Genomic DNA, 18,858 nt, shown 5'->3' with positions numbered 1-18,858 from the left:
TGGATCTACTTAAAGGAAAAGTTTGTGGGGCTGTGGGGACAGGCCCACGGAGTGAGATTAATTGGCAGCTCTTTCAAAGATGATCACGGCCATATAAGACAGCTCTATATTCACAGGAGAAAGGCTGATATCTAACTCCCTGAGAGTAGAGAAAGATCCCAAATCTCTGAAAACTCCTTGAATTCTTTCTAAAAGTCTTCATATGCTGACAGATTCCTTCCTTCTTTTGAAATTCCACTGCCGTGCGCCGGGGGTGCAGGCAGTGCTGGGCACAGAGGGAGCAGCAAACTGGGTTCAGAGAGGACACGCTGGGTTTGCCCTTGACCTGGGCTTTCCATTGAGCATGTGCTGGGGCCCAGTGGGGTTTCAGTGCTCCGGGGTATTTCTGAGTCTGTCACAGGAACATTAGGAACAGGAGGAGGCCATTCAGCCCATCGAGCCTGCTCCACCATTCAATTAGATCAGGCTGATCCGTATCTTAACTCCATTTACCCGCCTTTATTCCACATCCCTTGGAACAATTACCTCACAAAAATTGATCATCTCAGTCTTGAAAGCTCCAATCGACCCCCAGCATCCACAGCCTTTTGGGGGGGGAAGAGTTCCACATTTCTACTAGCCTGTGTGTGAAAAGGTGCTGCCTGATTTCACCCCTGAATAGCTGAGCTCTAATTTTAAGATTCTGGCCTCTTGTTCTTGATTCCAGCACCAGAAGAATCCTCCATGGCCTCCCCTCTCCTTATCTCTGTAAACTCCTCCAGCCCTACAACCTCTGAGACCTCTGCACTCCTCCAATTCTGGCCTCTTGCACATCCCCGATTTTAATCACTCCACCATTGATGGCCGTGCCTTCAGCTGTCGAGGCCCCAAGGCTCTGGAATTCCCTCCCTAAACCTCTCCGCCTCTCGTTCCCCCTTTAAGGTGGCATAGTGGTTAGCACTCTTGCCTCACAGCGCCAGGGACCCAGGTTCGAATCCGGCCTCGGGCAACTGTCTGTGTGGAGTTTGCACATTCTCCCCGTGTTTGCGTGGGTTTCCTCCGGGTGCTCCGGTTTCCTCCCACAGTCCAAAGATGTGCAGGTTAGGTTGATTGGCTATGATAAATTGACCCTTAGTGTTAGGGGGATTAAATACACGGGGTTACGGGGATCGGGTGGGATATGTGTCGGTGCAGGCTCGATGGGCCGAAATGGCCTCTATCTGCACTGTGGGGTTTCTGTGATTCTGTGAAGACATTCCTTAAAACCTATCTCTTTGAACAAGTCTTTGGTCATCTGCCCTAATATCTTCTCATGTAGCTCAGAGTCAAAGATTGTTTGATAACGCTACAGTGAAGCACCTTGGGATGTTTTACTACGTTAAAGGTGCTATCTAAATGCAAGTTGTTGTTGTTGCTCTCCAACTCCCCTCCCCCAACTGCTCTTTCACCCCTACTCCTCTTTCACCCCTACTCTCCAACCACCCCTCACACCAACACCTCTTTCACCCCAACTCCTCTTTCACCCCTACTCTCCAACCCCTCACCCCAACTCCTCTTTCACCCCAACCCCTTCACCCCAACTCCTCTTTCACCCCAACTCCTCTTTCACCCCTACTCTCCAACCCCCTCACCCCAACTCCTCTTTCACCCCAACCCCTTCACCCCAACTCCTCTTTCACCCCTAATCTCCAACCCCCTCACCCCAACCCCTTCACCCCTAATCTCCAACCCCTCTCACCCCTAATCTCCAACCCCTCTCACCCCAACTCCTCTTTCACCCCAACTCCTCTTTCATTCACCTTATTGCATTCGTAATAAGGTGGATGAATTAGCAGCGCAAATAGAGGTAAATGAATATGATATGATTGGAATGACAGAAACATGACTCCAGGGGGACCAAGGCTGGGAACTCAGCATCCAGGGGTATTCAATATTCAGGAAAGATAGGCAAAAAGGAAAAGGAGGTGTGGTAGCATTGCTGGTTAAAGAGGGGATTAACACAATTGTAAGGAAGGATATTAGCTCTGATGATGTGGAATCTGTATGGGTAGAACTGAGAAATACCAAAGGGCAGAAAACATTAGTGGGAATGGTGTATAGACCCCCAAACAGTAATGCAGAGGTTGGGGATGGCATTAAAAGGGAAATTAGAGAAGCGTGCAATAAGGGCACAGCAGTCATCATTTGTGACTTCAATCTACATTTAGATTGGGCTAACCAAATTAGTAACAATACTGTGGAGGAGGAATTCCTGGAGTGTATACGGGATGGTTTCCTGGACCAATATGTTGAGGAACCAACTAGAGATCAGGCCATCTTAGACTGGGTATTATGTAATGAGAAAGGATTAATTAGCAATCTTGTTGTGCGAGGCCCCTTGGGTCAGAGCGATCATAATATGATTGAATTCTTCATTAAGATGGAAAGGGAAGTAGTTGACTTAGAGACTAAGGTCCTGAATTTAAATAAAGGGAACTATGATGGTATGAGATGCGAGTTGGGTAGGATTGATTGGGTAATGTCACTCAAAGGGTCGACGGTGGATAGGCAATGGCATTCAAAGATCACATGGATGAGCTACAGAATTTGTTTATCCCAGTTTGGCATAAAAATAAATCAAAAAAGGTGACTCAACCATGGCTAACAAGGGAAATTAGGGATAACATAAGATCCAAGGAGAGGACATATAAATTGGCCAAAAAAAGCAGCAAACCTGAGGACTGGGAGCAGTTTAGGATTCAGCAAAGGAGGACAAAGGGATTAATTAAGAGGGGGAAAATAGATTATGAAAGTAAGCTTGCAGGGAACATAAAAACTGACTGTAAAAGCTTTTATAGATATGTGAAGAGAAAAAGATTGGTGAAGTCAAGCGTAGGTCCCTTGCAGTCAGAATCAGGGGAATTTATAATGGGGAACAAAGAAATGGCAGACCAATTAAATATATATTTTGGTTCTGTCTTCACAAAGGAGGACACAAATAACCTCCCAGCGATGTCCAGGAACATATGGACTAATGAGGGGGAGGAACTGAAAGAAATCAGTATTTGTAGGTAAATGGTGTTGGGGAAGTTGATGGGATTGAAGGCCGATAAATCCCCAGGGCCTGATAATCTACATCCTAGGGTACTTAAGGAAGAGGCCCTGGAGATAGTAGATGCATTGCTGGTCATCTTCCAGAACTCGATAGACTCTGGAACAGTACCCATGGATTGGAGGGTAGCTAATGTTACCCCACTATACAAAGAAGGCGGTAGAGAAAAAGCGGGGAATTATAGATCGGTAAGCCTGACATCAGTAGTGGGGAAAATGCTAGAGTCCATTGTAAAAGATGTAATAGCAGAGCAGTTGGAAAGCAGCGACAGGATCGGACAAAGTCAACATGGATTTACAAAAGGTAAATCATGCTTGACTAATCTACTGGAATTTTTTGAGGATGTAACTGGTAAAATAGATAAGGGAGAACCAGTGGATGTGGTGTATTTGGACTTTCAGAAGGCTTTCGATAAGGTCCCGCATAAGAGATTAGCTTGTAAAATTAAGGCACATGGGATTGGGGGCAAGGTATTGACTTGGATAGAGAACTGGTTGGCAGATAGAAAGCAAAGAGTTGGAATAAACGGGTCGTTTTCTGAGTGGCAGGCAGTGACTAGTGGGGTACCGCAAGGATCGGTCCTAGGACCCCAGCTGTTCACAATATATATTAATGATCTGGACGAGGGAATTGGATGTAGTATCTCCAAATTTGCAGACGACACAAAGCTGGGTGGGAGGGTATGCTGTGAGGAGGATGTTGTTTAAATTCCAGTACGATTTGGACAGGTTGGGTGATTGGGCAGAAACATGGCAAATGCACTATAATGTGGATAAATGTGAGGTTATCCACTTTGGTGGCAAAAACAGGAAGGCAGATTATTATTTGAATGGCAATAGATTGGGAGAAGGGGAAGTGCAGAGAGACCTGGGTGTTCTTGTGCACCAGTCGCTGAAGGTAAGCATGCAGGTGCAGCAGGCGGTTAAGAAGGCAAATGGTATGTTGGCCTTCGTAGCAAGAGGGTTCAAGTACAGAAACAAGGATGTCTTGCTGCAGTTGTACAGGGCCTTGGTGAGACCACATCTTGAGTATGGTGTGCAGTTTTGGTCGCCTTATCTGAGGAAGGACATCCTTGCCATGGAAGGAGTGCAGCAAAGATTCACCAGGCTAATACCTGGGATGGCAGGAATGACGTATGGGGAGAGATTGGGTCGATTGGGCTTGTACTCACTGGAGTTTAGAAGATTGCGAGGGGATCTCATCGAAACCTATAAAATTCTGTCAAGCCTGGACAGACTAGATACAGGAAGGATGTTCCCGATGGCCGGGGAGTCCAGAACTAGGGGTCATAGTCTAAGGATAAGGGGTGAGCCATTAAGGACTGAGATGAGGAGGAATTTCTTCACCCAGAGAGTGGTGAACCTGTGGAATTCTTTGCCACAGAAGGCAGTAGAGGCCAATTCATTAAATATATTCAAGGAGGAGTTGGATATATTTCTTAAGGCTAAAGGGATCAAGGGATATGGGGAGAAGGCAGGAACAGCGAACTGAATTTGGATGATCAGCCATGATCTCATTGAATGGCGGAGCAGGCTCGAGGGGCCGAATAGCCTGCTCCTGCTCCTATCTTCTATGTTCCTCTTTCACCCCTACTCTCCAACCCCCCTCACCCCAACTCCTCTTTCACCCCTACCCCTCTCACCCCAACTCCTCTTTCACCCCTACTCTCCAACCCCCCTCACCTCAACTCCTCTTTCACCCCTACTCTCCAACCCCTCACCCCAACTCCTCTTTCACCTACTCCCCAACCCCCCAACTCCTCTTTCACCCCTACTCTCCAACCCCCCTCACCCCAACTCCTCTTTCACCCCTACTCTCCAACCCCCCTCACCTCAACTCCTCTTTCACCCCTACTCTCCAACCCCTCACCCCAACTCCTCTTCCACCCCTACTCTCCAACCCCCCTCACCTCAACTCCTCTTTCACCCCTACTCTCCAACCCCTCACCCCAACTCCTCTTTCACCCCTACTCCCCAACCCCCCTCACCCCAACTCCTCTTTCACCCCTGCTCTCCCACCCCCCTCACCCCAACTCCTCTTTCACCCCTGCTCTCCCACCCCCCTCACCCCAACTCCTCTTTCACCCCTACTCCCCAACCCCCCTCACCCCAACTCCTCTTTCACCCCTACTCTCCAACCCCTCACCCCAACTCCTCTTTCACCCCTACTCTCCAACCCCTCACCCCAACTCGTATTTCACCCCTACTCCCCAACCCCCCTCACCCCAACTCCTCTTTCACCCCTGCTCTCCCACCCCCCTCACCCCAACTCCTCTTTCACCCCTGCTCTCCCACCCCCCTCACCCCAACTCCTCTTTCACCCCTGCTCTCCAGCCCATCTCTCACCTTCCATTGACTTCAATGGAATGTACACTGATAATTGATAGTCAGGATTTGAAAGATATTTACAAATGATTCTAGAGGCTCTTTGAGTTGGGATCTTTCTTTATTCTGTCCACTCGAGGAGTGTGATAACAGACTTTCTCCTGTGAATATAGAGCTGGAGTATTGGGCCATGATGTGTTTACTTGTTCATCTTGTTGACTCTAAAATTTGAGTCTTGTGGTTTCAGACACCAGATAATTAAGCTCACAACAACAGATTGTCTTTCACTGACTTTATTAACAGCACTACAAAAATACAGAGAGTACAGTTACCCGATCCGGAGAACAGGGATAATACAGTGGATTCAGAGCTCTCTTCTCCCCAGATCTGTTCTAACAAGCTGCGACTACACTGGCGATATTTATGTTTAACTTGTTTACTACATTATTGACCTGGCCCTGCCCAAACCATAACCAGAAGGATATCTGTCATTGCTCTGACTGTGACCACAAGGCTGTGTCACTATCACACACACACACCGTTTCCTTCTTTCACATCTCCATACACAGACCATCTCTTTACACATCCCCTTTCTACACAATTGCAGCCAACATGAGGCTCATTAAAAGACACACTCATTTCATGACAGCAAAGATTACACTGGGACAAATCTTCAGTTATTTTCATTACAGGCACAATGCAGAGCGGTCCAGCAGCACATGGCACCTTAACAGAGTCTCATCGGCCTACAATATAGAGCTGGAGGATTGGGCCCTGATCTGTTTACTTGTTCATCTCTTGTTCAATACAGTTGCTGAGTGCATTTAAATTTGAAACCAGGTTCTGAGGCGTGATGCTCTCTTCACACATCGAAGGTGAGAGAGATGCTGTGGGTCACACGCTAAGCCCAGTAGCTGAAAGTGATTCACAGACTTGGTTTTGTGTTTAGTGATTCCAGGCGTGTTATCGATACCTTCCCTGGCTACCAAGTCTGGGAGAGACACTCTGGAAGGTATGGGGAGCTGGGACTTGTCTATGAGAGTAACCGAAGGTATGAGAACAGAAATAATCTAGAGTTAGAAAGCAGAAAAGGCCCAAAAATGGAGCAGTCGGTAACAGGACATCAATTCGTCTCCTCTTATCTTGGAGAAATCAAGGACTCGACACACTGTGTGTTTGAAACAAAGCTGATTTATTTGACAGGTATCAAAATATTAATAACCCCTATAACTAGGTTGGATTTTAACATCAGCAGAAACAAACTCCAACTGTCCAAATGAACATGGTTCAGTCCTGGATGTGATTAACAGCAGCATCCAACCGCTGCAGTCACTTGTGAACTCGCTGGTGTTTCAGCAGGTTAGATGACTGAGTGAATCCCTTCCCACACACACAGCAGGGAAATGGCCTCTCCCCGGTGTTAATATGTCGGTGTGTCAGAAGGTGGGATGAACGAGTGAATCCCTTCCCACACACGGAGCAGGTGAACGGCCTCTCCCCAGTGTGACTGCGCCGATGTTTTTCCAGTTCAGATGGGTAATTGAATCCCTGCCCACAGTCCCCAAATTTCCACGGTTTCTCCATGGTGCGGGTGCCCTTGTGTCTCTCCAGGTTGGACGATCAGTTGAAGCCTCGTCCACACACAGAACACGTGTACGGTTTCTCCCCGCTGTGAATGGTGCGATGTTTTTTCAGGCTGTGTAACTGGTTAAAGCTCTTTCCACAGTCAGTGCACTGGAACACTCTCACTCGGGTGTGAGTGTCTCGGTGTTTTTCCAGTCACACTGATGTTTGAAATCTTTTCCCACAGACAGAACAGACAAACATTTCTCCTTCCACATTCAAAGGCCGATGATATTCAGGTCCTGATGAATGGAGTGACTCTGTCAGATCTTGATGCGATGTTTGGCTTGAGTTTGCGGTCTGTAAATGCTGCCCTTCTCACAACTTGTAAAAGGTGTTTACAAAAGCCATGATGAGATTCAGGTCCTGATGAATTGAGTGACTGTCAAATCTTGACGGGATTTGAGTTCCCCGTGTGCAAATCCTCCCCTTCTAATACCCTGTAAAAGTAGTTTACAAAAGTCATCACTAAGTACAGGATAGAAATAAAGTCAGTTCTAGTTTTTATGGAACATTCTTTCCTCTCGTTACCCAAAAGCTGTAAATCCCCGTCCCACACACTCTCCCTCCTCACTGTGCTGAAATCCAAACCCATTGCATAATCTCCAACATTTTTTCCTCTGCACCCATTTTTCTTCCTCCTCTGAAGGTGCTGACTCTGGCTGGGTTCAGTTCTACACTCACTGGTTCCCCTCTCTCTCCTCCCCTGAAGGTGCTGACTCTGGCTGGGCTCAGTTCTACACTCACTGGTTCCCCTCTCTCTCCCCTCCCCCTAAAGCTGCTGAATCAGAATGGGTTCAGTTCTACACTCACTGGTTCCCCACCTTATGAACTGCTTCGGGCACTTTGTTAAACACACACACACAACAGACACACATTAATCTAAAGGGAGATCACTTACGCAGGAGCAGCCAGAGGTGTGGAGCCTCCTGAGAGTCCGGCCCCTTTCCACCCAGTATTTACAGAAGCTGGGTCATGGAAAAGAGTCTAATTGAAATTAGTGATACATATATTCACACAAACCAAGCCCCAAAATAAGGAATAATTTCTCCTTTATTTACAGACGCTCCCTGACCAGTCACCATTTCTCCTCCATTTACAGATGCTCCCTGACCAGTCGCCATTTCTCCTCCATTTACAGACACTCCCTGACCAATCTCCATTTCTCCTCCATTTACAGACGCTCCCTGACCAGTCATCATTTCTCCTCCATTTACAGACGCTCCCTGACCAGTCATCATTTCTCCTCCATTTACAGACGCTCCCTGACTTCCTGTCTGTCCCGGAGTTTGACGCGGGGCCCCTTTGAGGAGCGAATCGGGAGAAACCGGGAAGCGGCGGGCGGATAATGTTAAGTGTTTTAATAATGGGCCTGGGGCCACACTCCGGTTTATTTTATTTTATGTTTTTGCTTTATGTATTTATTTATGTTGTTCACAAGTCTACAGTCAACCATTACATTGTCATACAGGTGTAGAAGAATTACAAAAGGTGGTAGCACAAAACATTCTATACAAGTTTCACCTCTTGCACAAGTATTGCAAATCTAGCCCAATGCCAGTTAACCAAACTTCTGTGTTACTTACGCACAAGGTGGACAGATGGTCAAGCAGAAATCTCATTGGATCAGAACAGTGGATTTAGGTTTGTTCATCATTCCATTCCATACTCCACAGACCACGAGCAAAAGGCCAATAAGTCAACATCATACAAAGATAGTTTATATCTGTAGGCATTGACTATATTTTCAACAGCTCTCCATCACGCAATTCAATGACCCATATTGCAAGACTGCTGTCAATGAATCTTTCAAGGGTAGACAAGCATCCAGTGCAACAACCAGTCATCTTCAGTAACGACACGAGGAGCCAGTTAGCTAACCCGCTCCCTGAGCTCGGGGTGTGAGCAGCCCGCGTCCCCCCGGTGTTCATGAACCCGCTCCCTGAGCTCGGGGTGTGAGCGTCCCGCGTCCCCCCGGGGTTCATGAACCCGCTCCCTGAGCTCGGGGTGTGAGCGGCCCGCGTCCCCCCGGTGTTCATGAACCCGCTCCCTGAGCTCGGGGTGTGAGCGGCCCGCGTCCCCCCGGTGTTCATGAACCCGCTCCCTGAGCTCGGGGTGTGAGCGGCCCGCGTCCCCCCGGGGTTCATGAACCCGCTCCCCGAGCTCGGGGTGTGAGTGGCCCGCGTCCCCCCGGGGTTCATGAACCAGCTCCCCGAGCTCGGGGTGTGAGCGGCCCGCGTCCCCCCGGGGTTCATGAACCCGCTCCCCGAGCTCGGGGTGTGAGCGGCCCGCGTCCCCCCGGGGTTCATGAACCCGCTCCCTGAGCTTGGGGTGTGAGTGGCCCGCCTCCCCCCCGGGGTTCATGAACCCGCTCCCTGAGCTCGGGGTGTGAGCAGCCCGCGTCCCCCCGGGGTTCATGAACCCGCTCCCCGAACTCTCTCACCTGATGTGTCAGCGGCTGCTGCCCAGGCCCGCGCATGCTCAGCTCACACTGCACCGATGATTGACGGGAGCTCGGACCAATAGGAAGAGCGGGGCAGGCCTGGAGGACCGAGCGGGCGGAGGATCCTCCAACCAATCGGAGTGTGTGAGGGGCGGGGCTTGACCTTTAAGCCGGAACAACTGATGGCGAGCTGAGCATGCGCGGGAGAGGCTGATTGTTGGGTAGTGTGAGCTGAGCATGCGCGGGTGGCGAGGCTGCAGCAGGTCAGAGGGAGGCGGGTTAATGAACCCCGGGGGTACGCGGACTTCACACACCCCGAGTGCGGCCCCAGGCCCGATTATAAGAGCAGTGAACATTATCCGCCCCCACCCGCGGGTTCCCGTTTGACTCCAGCCCGAATCTCAACAAAGCGCCAAACTCCGGGACAGACAGGAAGTGAGTCAGGGAGCGTCTGTAAATGGAGGAGAAATGGAGACTGGTCAGGGAGCGTCTGTAAATGGAGCAGAAATGGTGACTGGTCAGGGAGTGTCTCTAAATGAAGGAGAAATGGGGACTGGTCAGGGAGCGTCTGTAAATGGAGCAGAAATGGTGACTGGTCAGGGAGCGTCTGTCAATGAAGGGTGGGAGGGTATGCTATGAGGAGGATGTCGTGAAACTCCAGTACGATTTGGACAGGTTGGGTGATTGGGCAGAAACATGGCAAATGCACTATAATGTGGATAAATGTGAGGTTATCCACTTTGGTGGCAAAAACAGGAAGGCAGATTATTATTTGAATGGCAATAGATTGGGAGAAGGGGAAGTGCAAAGAGACCTGGGTGTTATTGTGCACCAGTCGCTGAAGGTAAGCATGCAGGTGCAGCAGGCGGTTAAGAAGGCAAAGAGGGTTCGAGTACAAGAACAAGGATGTCTTGCTGCAGTTGTGCAGGGCCTTGGTGAGACCGCACCTTGAGTATTGTGTGCAGTTTTGGTCGCCTTACCTGAGGAAGGACGTTCTTGCCATGGAAGGAGTGCAGCGAAGATTCACCAGGCTGATAACTGGGATGGCAGGAATGACGTATGAGGCGAGATTGTGTCGATTGGGCTTATACTCACTGGAGTTTAGAAGATTGAGAGGGGATCTCATCGAAACCTATAAAATTCTGTTAGGCCTGGACAGACTAGATGCAGGAAGGATGTTTCTGATGGGCAGGGAGTCCAGAACCAGGGGTCATAGTCTAAGGATAAGGGGTAAGCCATTTAGGACTGCAATGAGGAGGAATTTCTTCACCCAGAGAGTGGTGAACCTGTGGAATTCTCTGCCACAGAGGGTGGTGGAGGCCAGTTCATGAAGCATATTCAAGAAAGAGTTGGATATATTTCTTAAGGCTAAAGGGATCAAGGGATATGGGGAGAAGGCAGGGACAGGGTACTGAATTTGGATGATCAGCCATGATCTCATTGAATGGCGGAGCAAGCTCGAAGGACCGAATGGCCTACTCCTGCTCCTATCTTCTATGTTCCTATGTAAATGGGGACTGGTCAGGGAGAGTCTGTAAATGAAGGAGAAATGGAGTCTGGTCAGGGAAAGTCCATAAATGAAGGAGAAATTACTCAGTATTTTGTGGCTGTTGGTTTGTGTGAACAAATATATCCGTGATTTTAATGAGACGCTTTTCTGTGTCCCAGCCTCTCTAAATACTGGCTGTAAAACTAGTAGGGAGCAGAAACAAAGGCCAACAGTAAAGAGCGGTAATGTGCAGAAAAATATTAAACAGGCAAAGGTGAAGGCACTTTATCTAAATGCACGTAGCATTTGCAACAAGGTGGATGAATTAATGGCACTAATAGAAGTACAGTAAATGGGCATGATGTAATTGCCATTACAGAGACATGGTTGCAGGGTAAACTGGGAACTGAATGTTTCAGGGTTCTCAACATTTAGGAAGGACAGACAAAAAGGAAAAGGAGGTGGCGTAGCGCTGTTCATAAGGGATGAGATTGGTACGGTAGAGATAAAAGATCTTGGCTTAGCAGATCGTGATGTAGAACCGGAATCAGTTTGGGTGGCGCTAAGAAACAGCAAAGGGTGGAAAACATTGGTGGGAGTTGTGTATAGGCCACCAAACAGTAGTGGTAATGTAGGGCACAGTATCAATCAAGAGATTAGAATTGCATGTAACAAGGGCAATACGGTAATCATGGGGGACTTTAATCTACATATTGACTGGGCAAATCAAATTACCACTAACGGAGGACGAATTCTTCGAATGCATGCGAGATGGTTTCCTGGATCAGAATGTGGAGGAAACAACCAGGGAACAGACTATTCTGGATCTGGTACTGTGTAATGAGAAAGGGTTAATCAATAATCTTGTGGTAAAGGGGCCTTTAGGGACAAGTGACCATAATATGATTGAAGTTTACATTAAGTTTGAGAGTGATGTAGTCCAATCTGAAACTAAGGTCTTCAATCTAAACGGAGGAAACTACAAAGGTATGAGGGACAAGTTGGCCATAGTAGATTGGGAGACTACACTAAAAGGTATGAAGGTGGACATACAATGGCTAACATTCAAGATAATAATGCATAATTTGCAACAAACATATATTCCTCTCGGGCATAAAAACCCAAAAGGAAAAGTGATCCAACCATGGCTAACAAAAGAAATTAAAGCTAGTATTAAGTCAAAGGAGGAAGCTTATAAAGTTGCCGGAAAAAGCGGTCAGCCTGAGGATTGGGATCATTTTAGAAATCAGCAAAGGGGGACCAAGAAATTGATAAAGAAAGGGAATATGAGCACAAACTAGCGAAAAATATAAAAACAGATTGTAAAAGCTTCTATAGGTATGTAAAAAGGAAAAGACTGATGAAGGTAAATGTAGGTCCTTTACAGTAAGAGACGGGGGAATTTATAATGGGGAATGAGGAAATGGAAGAGAAATTTAAGTAAATACTTTGTTTCTGTCTTCACACAGGAAGACACAAAAAAACTCCCAGAAATACGAGAAAACCAAGGGTATTTCGAGAATGAGGAACTTAAAGAGATTATTATTAGTAATAAAAACAGTACTAGCAAAATTAATGGGACTAAAAGTCGATAAATCCCAAGGACCAGATGACCTACATCCTGGGGTTTTAAAAGAGGTGGCCGCATTGACGCATTGGTTGTCATCTTCCAAAATTCTATAGATTCTGGAACGGTTCCTGCAGATTGGAGGATAGCAAATGTAACCCCGCTATTTAAGAAAGGAGGGGAGAGAGAAAACGGGGGACTACAAACCTGTTAGCCTCACATCAGTAGTTGGGAAAATGCTGGAATCTGTTATAAATGATGCAATAACTGGGCACTTAGAAACTAATAGTAAGATTAGGCAGAGTCAACATGGATTTATGAAAGGGAAATCCTGTTTGACAAACCTATTGGAGTTCTTTGAGGATGTAACTAGTGGAGTAGACAAAGGGGAACCGGTAGATGTGGTGTATCTAGATTTTCAGAAGGCCTTCGATAAGGTCCCACACAAGAGGTTGGTGAACAAAATTAGGGCACATGTAATTGGGGGTAATATACTAGCATGGATTGAGAATTGGTTAACAGACAAAACAAAGAGTAGAGATAAACAGGTCTTTTTCAGGATGGCAGGCTGTGACTAGTGGGGTACCGCACGGATCGGTGCTTGGGCCCCAGCTATTCACAATCTATATCAATGATTTGGATGAGGGGACTAAATGTAACATTTCCAAATTTGCTGATGATACAAAGCTAGGTGGCAGTGTCAGTTGTGAAGAGGATGTGAAAAGGCTTCAAGGGGATCTCGACAGGCTCAGTGAGTGGGTGAGAACATGGCAGATGGAATATAATGTGGATAAATGTGAAGTTATCCACTTTGGTAGAAAAAACAGAAAGGCAGAGTATTTCCTAAATGGTGAAAGATTGGGGAATGCAGATGCTCAAAGGGACCTGGGTGTCCTTGTACATGAGTCACTGAAAGTGAATGTGCAGGTGCAGCAAACCATTAGGAAGGCAAATGGTATGCTGGCCTTCATTACAAGAGGATTTGAGTACAGGAGTAAAGAAGTCTTATTTCAATTATATAGGGCCTTGGTGAGACCACACCTGGAGTACTGTGTACAATTTTGGTCTCCTTACCTAAGGAAGGATATACTAGCCATAGAGTGAGTGCAATGAAGGTTCACGAGATTGATTCCTGGGATGGGGGGATTGTCCTATGAGGACAGATTGAGCAGACTAGGCCTATATTCTGTAGTGTTTAGAAGAATGAGAGGTGATCTCATTGAAACATAAAACATTCTTACAGGGCTTGACAGGGTAGATGCAGGGAGGATGTTTCCTCTGGCTGGGGAGTCTAGAACCAGGGGTCACAGTCTCCGAATAAGGGGTCGGACATTTAAGACTGAGATGAGAAGAAATTTCTTCACACAGAGGGTGGTGAATCTTTGGAATTCTCTACCCCAGAGGGCTGTGGGGGCTCAGTCATTGGGTATATTCAAAACAGAAGTCGATAGATTTCTGACCAGTAAGGGCATCAAGGGATATGGGGATAGTGCAGGAAAATGGTGATGAGGTAGAAGATCAGCCATGATCTTATTGACTGGCAGAGCAGGCTCGAAGGGCCGAATGGCCCACTCCTGATCCTCATTCTTATGTTCTTATGAACCAGTGAGTGTAGAACTGAACCCAGCCAGAGTCAGCACCTTCAGGGGAGGAGAGGGAGGAGAACCAGTGAGTGTAGAACCGAACCCAGCCAGAGTCAGCACCTTCAGGGGAGGAGAGGGAGGGGAACCAGTGAGTGTAGAACTGAACCCAGCCAGAGTCAGCACCTTCAGGGGAGGAGAGGGAGGGGAACCAGTGAGTGTAGAACTGAACCCAGCCAGAGTCAGCACCTTCAGGGGAGGAGAGGGAGGGGAACCAGTGAGTGTAGAACTGAACCCGGCCAGAGTCAGCACCTTCAGGGGAGGAGAGGGAGGAGAACCAGTGAGTGTAGAACTGAACCCAGCCAGAGTCAGCACCTTTAGGGGAGGAGAGGGAGGGGAACCAGTGAGTGTAGAACTGAACCCAGCCAGAGTCAGCACCTTCAGGGGAGGAGAGGGTGGGGAACCAGTGAGTGTAGAACTGAACCCAGCCAGAGTCAGCACCTTCAGGGGAGGAGAGGGAGGGGAACCAGGGAGTGTAGAACTAAACCCAGCCAGAGTCAGCACCTTCAGAGGAGGAGAGGGAGGGGAACCAGTGAGTATAGAACTGAACCCAGCCAGAGTCAGCACCTTCAGGGGAGGAGAGGGGAACCAGTGAGTGTAGAACTGAACGCAGCCAGAGTCAGCACCTTCAGGGGAGGAGAGGGAGGGGAACCAGTGAGTGTAGAACTGAACCCAGCCAGAGTCAGCACCTTCAGGGGAGGAGAGGGAGGGGAACCAGTGAGTGTAGAACTGAAACCGGCCAGAGTCAGCACCTTAAGGGGAGGAGAGGGAGGGGAACCAGTGAGTGTATAACTGAACCCAGCCAGAGTCAGCACCTTAAGGGGAGGAGAGGGGAACCAGTGAGTGTAGAACTGAACCCAGCCAGAGTCAGCACCTTCAGGGGAGGAGAGGGAGGGGAACCAGGGAGTGTAGAACTAAACCCAGCCAGAGTCAGCACCTTCAGAGGAGGAGAGGGAGGGGAACCAGTGAGTGTAGAACTGAACCCAGCCAGAGTCAGCACCTTCAGGGGAGGAGAGGGAGGGGAACCAGTGAGTGTAGAACTGAACCCAGCCAGAGTCAGCACCTTCAGGGGAGGAGAGGGTGGGGAACCAGTGAGTGTAGAACTGAACCCAGCCAGAGTCAGCACCTTCAGGGGAGGCGAGTTGGGGAACCAGGGAGTGTAGAACTGAACCCAGCCAGAGTCAGTACCTTCAGGGGAGGAGAGAGAGGGGAACCAGGGAGTGTAGAACTAAACCCAGCCAGAGTCAGTACCTTCAGGGGAGGAGAGAGAGGGGAACCAGTGAGTGTAGAACTGAACCCAGCCAGAGTCAGCACCTTCAGGGGAGGAGAGAGAGGGGAACCAGTGAGTGTAGAATTAAACCCAGCCAGAGTCAGCACCTTCAGGGGAGGAGAGGGAGGGGAACCAGTGAGTGTAGAACTGAACCCAGCCAGAGTCAGCACCTTCAGGGGAGGAGAGGGAGGGGAACCAGTGAGTGTAGAACTGAACCCGGCCAGAGTCAGCACCTTCAGGGGAGGAGAGGGAGGGGAACCAGTGAGTCTAGAACTGAACCCAGCCAGAGTCAGCACCTTCAGGGGAGGAGAGGGAGGGGAACCAGTGAGTGTAGAACTGAACCCAGCCAGAGTCAGCACCTTAAGGGGAGGAGAGGGGAACCAGTGAGTGTAGAACTGAACCCAGCCAGAGTCAGCACCTTCAGGGGAGGCGAGTTGGGGAACCAGGGAGTGTAGAACTGAACCCAGCCAGAGTCAGTACCTTCAGGGGAGGAGAGGGAGGGGAACCAGTGAGTGTAGAACTAAACCCAGCCAGAGTCAGTACCTTCAGGGGAGGAGAGAGAGGGGAACCAGTGAGTGTAGAACTGAACCCAGCCAGAGTCAGCACCTTCAGGGGAGGAGAGAGAGGGGAACCAGTGAGTGTAGAACTGAACCCAGCCAGAGTCAGCACCTTCAGGGGAGGAGAGGGAGGGGAACCAGTGAGTGTAGAACTGAACCCAGCCAGAGTCAGCACCTTCAGGGGAGGAGAGGGAGGGGAACCAGTGATTATCCAATTCCAACATTGAGAGGGAGATTATCCAATTCCAGGCCCAGGGGAACGTGTTGATATGTGGTGACCTCAATTCAAGAACTGGCGAAGAACCAGACTTCACCAATAATCAGGGAAACAATTACATATTCGGGAATAACCACTTCGATATCCCTTCCCTTCCATACAGGCATAACTGCGACAAGCAGACAAATACCAACGGAAAACAGCTCCTGCAGCTCTGTCGAAGCCTGGGTCTGTACATTGTGAATGGTAGGTTCATAGGAGACCTCCTAGGAAGATCGACCTATTGCTCACCTCTTGGCTGCAGCACCGTAGACTATATGATTACGGATTTGGACCCATCCTCTTTCAGAGCATTCACAGTCAAACCACAAACAACACTGTCAGATCACAGTCAAATTACTATGTATCTTAAAAAGACAGAAACAAACAACACAGAAACACAACCCAGTAAACTGTACAACACCAAAAAATCATACAGATGGGCCAAAAACGACACGGAAAAATACCAGAAAGCAATTAGCAATGAATCAACTCAAGCTCTCTTGGACACCTTTCTGGATAACATATACACTCACAATAAAGAAGGCGTAAACCGGGCAGTGAATAACCTAAACAATATTTTTGATAATTTGGCAACAAGGTCAAACTTGAAAGCTCGCAAGAACAAACCCAAAACAAAAAACTATGAAAAATGGTTTGACCCAGATTGCCATAACATGAGGAAAAAACTTAGAAAAATACCAAACCAAAAACACAGACATCCAGAAAACAAGGAATTACGCCTTACTTATTGTCAGACCCTAACACAATACAGAAACACACTCAGAACCAAAAAAGAGCAATATATTAAGAATACACTCAGCTCCATTGAGGAATCCATTGATTCCAATTGTTTCTGGGACAACTGGAATACATTACACAAAAAACAACACGACGAATTGGCCATTCAAAATGGAGACACATGGGAAAACCACTTTGAAAAATTATACCAGAAAAACACACTAAGGCCAGAGCAACACCAAATATGCAAAAAACTGGAAAAGCTCGAAATGGCCATAAAAGATAACCAAAACCCGCTAGACTCCATAATAACAGAAAAAGAACTTTTTGAAAAACTCAAGGACCTGCGACCAGGAAAAGCTTGCGGGGCAGACGGCATACTAAGCGAGATGATTAAACACACAGACGATAAAATGAAACTGGCTATCCTAAAACTCTTCAACTTGGTTCTGAGTGTCGGTTACTTCCCTGATATCTGGAACAAAGGACTCATAACGCCCATATACAAAAGTGGGGACAAAGTCGACCCAAATAGCTATCGAGGCATCTGTGTAAACAGTAACCTGGGGAAGGTATTCTGTAGTATCATAAACAAAAGACTTATAAACTTTCTTGAGGAGCACAATGTCTTGAGTAAAAGCCAAATTGGATTCCTGCCAAACTATAGAACATCAGATCATATCTTCACCCTACAGACCCTAATTGACAAACACGTTCATCAAAACAAAAGCAAAATCTACGCATGCTTTATAGATTTCCAGAAGGCTTTTGATTCCATCTGGCATGACGGTTTATTCCTGAAACTTATCGAAAGTGGGGTAGGGGGAAAAACATATGATGTAATTAAATCAATGTATACAAACAACAAATGTGCAGTTAAAATTGGAGACAAACAAACAAAGTACTTCCCACAGGGGCGGGGGGTGACGCAGGGCTCGCCAATCTCACCGACACTCTTTAATATTTACATAAATGAATTGGCAAAACTACTTGAACAATCTACAGCACCCGGCCTCACCCTATATGAATCCAAGGTTAAATTCCTCCTCTATGCAGACGACCTGGTTCTGCTGTCACCAACTAAGGAGGGTCTACAGCAGAACCTGGATCTGCTGGAGTCGTACTGCCAGACTTGGGCCCTGACAATAAATCCCCAAAAAGCCAAAGTCCTTGTGTTCCAGCAAAGATCCAGACATCAGGGACCCAAAATAAATTTCACACTAGGAACAACCAAAATTGAACAAACCACTAACTACACATACTTGGGCTTAAAAATCAGTTCTATGGGAAATTTCAAACTGGCTGTGAATGAACTGAAAGAGAAAGCAAGAAGGGCTTTCTATGCCATTAAAAAATCAATCCAAATAGAAATCCCAATTAGCATTTGGTTCAAAATTTTCAAATCAGTAATTGAACCAATTGCACTCTATGGCAGTGAGGTGTGGGGACACAACAAGAATTTGCAAAATGGGACAAACACCCAATTGAGATCCTACATGCAGAATTCTGTAAAAGTATCCTCCGGACTCAAAGGAAAACCGTAAACAATGCATGCAGGGCAGAACTAGGCCAATATCCATTAATAATCACTATCCAAAAAAGAGCCACCAAATTTTGGAAACACCTAGAAATGAGCAACCCCCAATGCTATCATTACGAAGCCCTGAAATGCCAAGAGAGGACCATAAAGAAGAATACCCTCAGTCAACTAGTCCTGGGACTCAGTGAAGTAACTACTAACACTACTAACAATAACCAGCCCAGGACAGTGACAGCGTAACACAAAGAATTCGACCCAACACAATCGTCGCTAAGCAAAAGGAAAAATATCTGTCATATTGGGCAGAAACAACAAAAACCCAAAGCAAACTCAATAGC

The 18,858-nt window shown here is 47.5% G+C and overlaps 1 long non-coding RNA gene across 2 annotated transcripts; it reads right to left on the bottom strand.

Moving 5' to 3' along the window:
* Positions 1 to 6,569: 6,569 nt before the first annotated feature.
* LOC147118487 (uncharacterized) lies at positions 6,570 to 9,557 on the bottom strand. Of its 2 annotated transcripts, none has more exons than XR_015077919.1 (2): positions 9,461 to 9,557; positions 6,570 to 7,457 (listed from the first exon to the last, which is right to left on the bottom strand). It is a non-coding gene; the product is annotated as an uncharacterized LOC147118487 (long non-coding RNA). The 2 variants fall into 2 exon arrangements; XR_015077917.1 differs by lacking the exon at positions 9,461 to 9,557 and adding an exon at positions 8,604 to 9,029.
* Between the last annotated feature and the right edge of the window lie 9,301 nt (positions 9,558 to 18,858).

Source organism: Somniosus microcephalus, chromosome 4 (assembly GCF_052327205.1).
Source record: "Somniosus microcephalus isolate GS21.2 chromosome 4, FLI_Smic_1.0, whole genome shotgun sequence".
Taxonomy (NCBI): Eukaryota; Metazoa; Chordata; class Chondrichthyes; order Squaliformes; family Somniosidae; genus Somniosus; species Somniosus microcephalus.
Note: the sequence above shows the minus strand (reverse complement) of the source record. Positions and strands in the feature narration are given on the sequence as shown.